This window comes from Thalassophryne amazonica, chromosome 6 (assembly GCF_902500255.1).
Source record: "Thalassophryne amazonica chromosome 6, fThaAma1.1, whole genome shotgun sequence".
In the NCBI taxonomy this organism is placed as follows: domain Eukaryota; kingdom Metazoa; phylum Chordata; class Actinopteri; order Batrachoidiformes; family Batrachoididae; genus Thalassophryne; species Thalassophryne amazonica.
In genome coordinates this window covers 83,367-90,845 of record NC_047108.1, presented here as the reverse complement: position 1 = coordinate 90,845, position 7,479 = coordinate 83,367, and the positions used below count along the sequence as shown (strand labels likewise).

At 36.4% G+C, this 7,479-nt stretch overlaps 1 long non-coding RNA gene across 1 annotated transcript; it reads left to right on the top strand.

The window, feature by feature from the left end:
* The first annotated feature begins 6,063 nt into the window (after window positions 1-6,063).
* Window positions 6,064-7,253, top strand: LOC117511750. The gene is made up of 2 exons (XR_004561069.1): window positions 6,064-6,715; window positions 6,863-7,253. It is a non-coding gene; the product is annotated as an uncharacterized LOC117511750 (long non-coding RNA).
* Window positions 7,254-7,479: the final 226 nt, after the last annotated feature.

The window sequence follows — 7,479 nt, the reverse complement described above, 5'->3', positions numbered from 1 at the left end:
AATTAGAACAGAGTAGAAGAGAACAGCGGGACGTAAACAGAGAAGAATAGAATTAGAATAGAGTAGAATAGAACAGCGGGACATAAACAGACCAGAATAGAATTAGAACAGAGTAGAAGAGAACAGCGGGGACATAAACAAAGCAGAATAGAATTAGAATAGAGTAGAAGAGAACAGTGGGACATAAACAGAGCAGAATAGAATTAGAATCGAGTAGAAGAGAACAGCGGGACATAAACAGAGCAGAATAGAATTAGAATAGAACAGCGGGACCTTAACAGAGCAGAATACAATTAGAATAGAGTAGAAGAGAACAGCGGGAGATAAACAGCAGAATAGAATTAGAATCGAGTAGAATAGAACAGCAGGACATAAACAGAGAGAATAGAATTAGAATCGAGTAGAATAGAACAGCGGGACATAAACAGAGCAGAATAGAATTAGAATAGAGTAGAATAGAACAGCGGGACATAAACAGAGCAGAATAGAATTAAGATTGAGTAGAAGAGAACAGCAGGACATAAACAGAGAAGAATAGAATTAGAATAGAGTAGAATAGAACAGCGGGATATAAACAGAGCAGAATAGAATTAGAATAGAGTAGAAGAGAACAGCGGGACATAAACAGAGAAGAATAGAATTAGAATAGAGTAGAATAGAACAGTGGGACATAAACAGAGCAGAATACAATTAGAATAGAGTAGAATAGAAAAGCAGAACATAAACAGAGCAGAATAGAATTAGAATAGAGTAGAAGAGAACAGCGGGACATAAACAGAGCAGAATAGAATTAGAATAGAGTAGAAGAGAACAGCGGGACATAAACAGAGCAGAATAGAATTAGAATTGAATAGAAGAGAACAGCGGGACATAAAAAGAGCAGAATAGAATTAGAATAGAGTAGAATAGAACAGCGGGACATAAACAGAGCAGAATAGAATTAGAACAGAGTAGAAGAGAACAGCGGGACGTAAACAGAGCAGAATAGAATTAGAATAGAGTAGAATAGAACAGCGGGACATAAACAGAGCAGAATAGAATTAGAATAGAACAGCGGGACCTTAACAGAGCAGAATACAATTAGAATAGAGTAGAAGAGAACAGTGGGAGATAAACAGCAGAATAGAATTAGAATCGAGTAGAATAGAACAGCAGGACATAAACAGAGAGAATAGAATTAGAATCGAGTAGAATAGAACAGCGGGACATAAACAGAGCAGAATAGAATTAGAATAGAGTAGAATAGAACAGCGGGACATAAACAGAGCAGAATAGAATTAAGATTGAGTAGAAGAGAACAGCAGGACATAAACAGAGAAGAATAGAATTAGAATAGAGTAGAATAGAACAGCGGGATATAAACAGAGCAGAATAGAATTAGAATAGAGTAGAAGAGAACAGCGGGACATAAACAGAGAAGAATAGAATTAGAATAGAGTAGAATAGAACAGTGGGACATAAACAGAGCAGAATACAATTAGAATAGAGTAGAATAGAAAAGCAGAACATAAACAGAGCAGAATAGAATTAGAATAGAGTAGAAGAGAACAGCGGGACATAAACAGAGCAGAATAGAATTAGAATAGAGTAGAAGAGAACAGCGGGACATAAACAGAGCAGAATAGAATTAGAATTGAATAGAAGAGAACAGCGGGACATAAAAAGAGCAGAATAGAATTAGAATAGAGTAGAATAGAACAGCGGGACATAAACAGAGCAGAATAGAATTAGAACAGAGTAGAAGAGAACAGCGGGACGTAAACAGAGCAGAATAGAATTAGAATAGAGTAGAATAGAACAGCGGGACATAAACAGAGCAGAATAGAATTAGAATAGAGTAGAATAGAACAGCTGGACATAAACAGAGCAGAATACAATTAGAATAGAGTAGAATAGAACAGCAGGACATAACAGAGCAGAATAGAATTAAAATAGATTAGAAGAGAACAGCGGGACATAAACATAGAAGAATAGAATTAGAATAGAGTAGAACAGAACAGCGGGACATAAACAGCAGAATAGAATTAGAACAGAGTAGAAGAGAACAGCGGGACGTAAACAGAGAAGAATAGAATTAGAATAGAGTAGAATAGAACAGCGGGACATAAACAGACCAGAATAGAATTAGAACAGAGTAGAAGAGAACAGCGGGACATAAACAAAGCAGAATAGAATTAGAATAGAGTAGAAGAGAACAGTGGGACATAAACAGAGCAGAATAGAATTAGAATCAAGTAGAAGAGAACAGCGGGACATAAACAGCAGAATAGAATTAGAACAGAGTAGAAGAGAACAGCGGGACGTAAACAGAGAAGAATAGAATTAGAATAGAGTAGAATAGAACAGCGGGACATAAACAGACCAGAATAGAATTAGAACAGAGTAGAAGAGAACAGCGGGACATAAACAAAGCAGAATAGAATTAGAATAGAGTAGAAGAGAACAGTGGGACATAAACAGAGCAGAATAGAATTAGAATCGAGTAGAAGAGAACAGCGGGACATAAACAGAGCAGAATAGAATTAGAATAGAACAGCGGGACCTTAACAGAGCAGAATACAATTAGAATAGAGTAGAAGAGAACAGCGGGAGATAAACAGCAGAATAGAATTAGAATCGAGTAGAATAGAACAGCAGGACATAAACAGAGAGAATAGAATTAGAATCGAGTAGAATAGAACAGCGGGACATAAACAGAGCAGAATAGAATTAGAATAGAGTAGAATAGAACAGCGGGACATAAACAGAGCAGAATAGAATTAGAACAGAGTAGAAGAGAACAGCGGGACGTAAACAGAGCAGAATAGAATTAGAATCGAGTAGAAGAGAACAGCGGGACATAAACAGAGCAGAATAGAATTAGAATAGAGTAGAATAGAACAGCTGGACATAAACAGAGCAGAATACAATTAGAATAGAGTAGAATAGAACAGCAGGACATAACAGAGCAGAATAGAATTAAAATAGATTAGAAGAGAACAGCGGGACATAAACATAGAAGAATAGAATTAGAATAGAGTAGAACAGAACAGCGGGACATAAACAGCAGAATAGAATTAGAACAGAGTAGAAGAGAACAACGGGACGTAAACAGAGAAGAATAGAATTAGAATAGAGTAGAATAGAACAGCGGGACATAAACAGACCAGAATAGAATTAGAACAGAGTAGAAGAGAACAGCGGGACGTAAACAGAGCAGAATAGAATTAGAATCGAGTAGAAGAGAACAGCGGGACATAAACAGAGCAGAATAGAATTAGAATAGAGTAGAATAGAACAGCTGGACATAAACAGAGCAGAATACAATTAGAATAGAGTAGAATAGAACAGCAGGACATAACAGAGCAGAATAGAATTAAAATAGATTAGAAGAGAACAGCGGGACATAAACATAGAAGAATAGAATTAGAATAGAGTAGAGCACAACAGCGGGACATAAACAGCAGAATAGAATTAGAACAGAGTAGAAGAGAACAGCGGGACGTAAACAGAGAAGAATAGAATTAGAATAGAGTAGAATAGAACAGCGGGACATAAACAGACCAGAATAGAATTAGAACAGAGTAGAAGAGAACAGCGGGACATAAACAAAGCAGAATAGAATTAGAATAGAGTAGAAGAGAACAGTGGGACATAAACAGAGCAGAATAGAATTAGAATCAAGTAGAAGAGAACAGCGGGACATAAACAGAGCAGAATAGAATTAGAATAGAACAGCGGGACCTTAACAGAGCAGAATATAATTATAATAGAGTAGAAGAGAACAGCGGGAGATAAACAGCAGAATAGAATTAGAATCAAGTAGAATAGAACAGCAGGACATAAACAGAGAGAATAGAATTAGAATCGAGTAGAATAGAACAGCGGGACATAAACAGAGCAGAATAGAATTAGAATAGAGTAGAATAGAACAGCGGGACATAAACAGAGCAGAATAGAATTAAGATTGAGTAGAAGAGAACAGCAGGACATAAACAGAAGAATAGAATTAGAATAGAGTAGAATAGAACAGCAGGATATAAACAGAGCAGAATAGAATTAGAATAGAGTAGAAGAGAACAGCGGGACATAAACAGAGCAGAATAGAATTAGAATAGAGTAGAATAGAACACTGGGACATAAACAGAGCAGAATAGAATTAGAATGGAGTAGAATAGAACAGCAGAACATAAACAGAGCAGAATAGAATTAGAATGGAGTAGAAGAGAACAGCGGGACATAAACAGAGGAGAATAGAATTAGAATCGAATAGAAGAGAACAGCGGGACAAAAACATAGCAGAATAGAATTAGAATCGAGTATAAGAGAACAGCGGGACATAAACAGAGCAGAGTAGAATTAGAATCGAGTAGAAGAAAACAACGGGACATAAACAAAGCAGAATAGAATTAGAATCGAGTAGAAGAGAACAGCAGGACATAAACAGAGCAGAATAGAATTAGAATAGAGTAGAAGAGAACAGAGGGACATAAACAGAGAAGAATAGAATTAGTATAGAGTAGAAGAGAACAGTGGGACATAAACAGCAGAATAGAATTAGAATCGAGTAGAAGAGAACAGCGGAACATAAACAGAGCAGAACAGAATCAGAACAGAGTAGAAGAGAACAGCGGGACATAAACAGAGCAGAATAGAATTAGAATAGAGTAGAATAGAACAGCGGGACATAAACAGAGCAGAATAGAATTAAGATTGAGTAGAAGAGAACAGCAGGACATAAACAGAGAAGAATAGAATTAGAATAGAGTAGAATAGAACAGCGGGATATAAACAGAGCAGAATAGAATTAGAATAGAGTAGAAGAGAACAGCGGGACATAAACAGAGTAGAATAGAATTAGAATAGAGTAGAATAGAACAGTGGGACATAAACAGAGCAAAATACAATTAGAATAGAGTAGAATAGAAAAGCAGAACATAAACAGAGCAGAATAGAATTAGAATAGAGTAGAAGAGAACAGCGGGACATAAACAGAGCAGAATAGAATTAGAATAGAGTAGAAGAGAACAGCGGGACATAAACAGAGCAGAATAGAATTAGAATTGAATAGAAGAGAACAGCGGGACATAAAAAGAGCAGAATAGAATTAGAATAGAGTAGAATAGAACAGCGGGACATAAACAGAGCAGAATAGAATTAGAACAGAGTAGAAGAGAACAGCGGGACGTAAACAGAGCAGAATAGAATTAGAATCGAGTAGAAGAGAACAGCGGGACATAAACAGAGCAGAATAGAATTAGAATAGAGTAGAATAGAACAGCTGGACATAAACAGAGCAGAATACAATTAGAATAGAGTAGAATAGAACAGCAGGACATAACAGAGCAGAATAGAATTAAAATAGATTAGAAGAGAACAGCAGGACATAAACATAGAAGAATAGAATTAGAATAGAGTAGAACAGAACAGCGGGACATAAACAGCAGAATAGAATTAGAACAGAGTAGAAGAGAACAGCGGGACGTAAACAGAGCAGAATAGAATTAGAATAGAGTAGAAGAGAACAGAGGGACATAAACAGACAAAAATAGAATTAGTATAGAGTAGAAGAGAACAGTGGGACATAAACAGAGCAGAATAGAATTAGGATAGAGTAGAATAGAACAGCGGGACATAAACAGAATAGAACAGAGGGACATAAACAGAGCAGAATAGAATTAGAATAGAGTAGAAAAGAACAGCGGGACATAAACAAAGCAGAATAGAATTAGAATAGAGTAGAAGAGAACAGCAGGACACAAACAGAGCAGAATAGAATTAGAATCGAGTAGAAGAGAACAGCAGGACATAAACAGAGCAGAATAGAATTAGAATAGAGTAGAAGAGAACAGTGGGACATAACAGAGCAGAATAGAATTAGAATCGAGTAGAAGAGAACAGCGGGACATAAACAGAGCAGAATAGAATTAGAATCGAGTAGAAGAGAACAGCGGGACATAAACAGAGCAGAATAGAATTAGAATAGAGTAGAAGAGAACAGCGGGACATAAACAGAGCAGAATAGAATTAGAATCGAGTAGAAGAGAACAGCGGGACATAAACAGAGCAGAATAGAATTAGAATCGAGTAGAAGAGAACAGCAGGACATAAACAGAGCAGAATAGAATTAGAATAGAGTAGAAGAGAACAGCGGGACATAAACAGAGCAGAATAGAATTAGAATCGAGTAGAATAGAACAGCGGGACATAAACAGAGCAGAATAGAATTAGAATGAGTAGAAGAGAACAGCAGGACATAAACAGAGAAGAATAGAATTAGAATAGAGTAGAATAGAACAGCAGGATATAAACAGAGCAGAATAGAATTAGAATAGAGTAGAAGAGAACAGCGGGACATAAACAGAGCAGAATAGAATTAGAATAGAGTAGAATAGAACACTGGGACATAAACAGAGCAGAACAGAATTAGAATGGAGTAGAATAGAACAGCAGAACATAAACAGAGCAGAATAGAATTAGAATGGAGTAGAAGAGAACAGCTGGACATAAACAGAGCAGAGTAGAATTAGAATCGAATAGAAGAGAACAGCGGGACAAAAACATAGCAGAATAGAATTAGAATCGAGTATAAGAGAACAGCGGGACATAAACAGAGCAGAGTAGAATTAGAATCGAGTAGAAGAAAACAACGGGACATAAACAAAGCAGAATAGAATTAGAATCGAGTAGAAGAGAACAGCAGGACATAAACAGAGCAGAATAGAATTAGAATAGAGTAGAAGAGAACAGAGGGACATAAACAGACAAAAATAGAATTAGTATAGAGTAGAAGAGAACAGTGGGACATAAACAGCAGAATAGAATTAGAATTGAGTAGAAGAGAACAGCGGAACATAAACAGAGCAGAACAGAATCAGAACAGAGTAGAAGAGAACAGCGGGACATAAACAGAGCAGAATAGAATTAGAATAGAGTAGAATAGAACAGCGGGACATAAACAGAGCAGAATAGAATTAAGATTGAGTAGAAGAGAACAGCAGGACATAAACAGAGAAGAATAGAATTAGAATAGAGTAGAATAGAACAGCGGGATATAAACAGAGCAGAATAGAATTAGAATAGAGTAGAAGAGAACAGCGGGACATAAACAGAGTAGAATAGAATTAGAATAGAGTAGAATAGAACAGTGGGACATAAACAGAGCAAAATACAATTAGAATAGAGTAGAATAGAAAAGCAGAACATAAACAGAGCAGAATAGAATTAGAATAGAGTAGAAGAGAACAGCGGGACATAAACAGAGCAGAATAGAATTAGAATAGAGTAGAAGAGAACAGCGGGACATAAACAGAGCAGAATAGAATTAGAATTGAATAGAAGAGAACAGCGGGACATAAAAGAGCAGAATAGAATTAGAATAGAGTAGAATAGAACAGCGGGACATAAACAGAGCAGAATAGAATTAGAACAGAGTAGAAGAGAACAGCGGGACATAAACAGAGCAGAATAGAATTAGAATCGAGTAGAAGAGAACAGCGG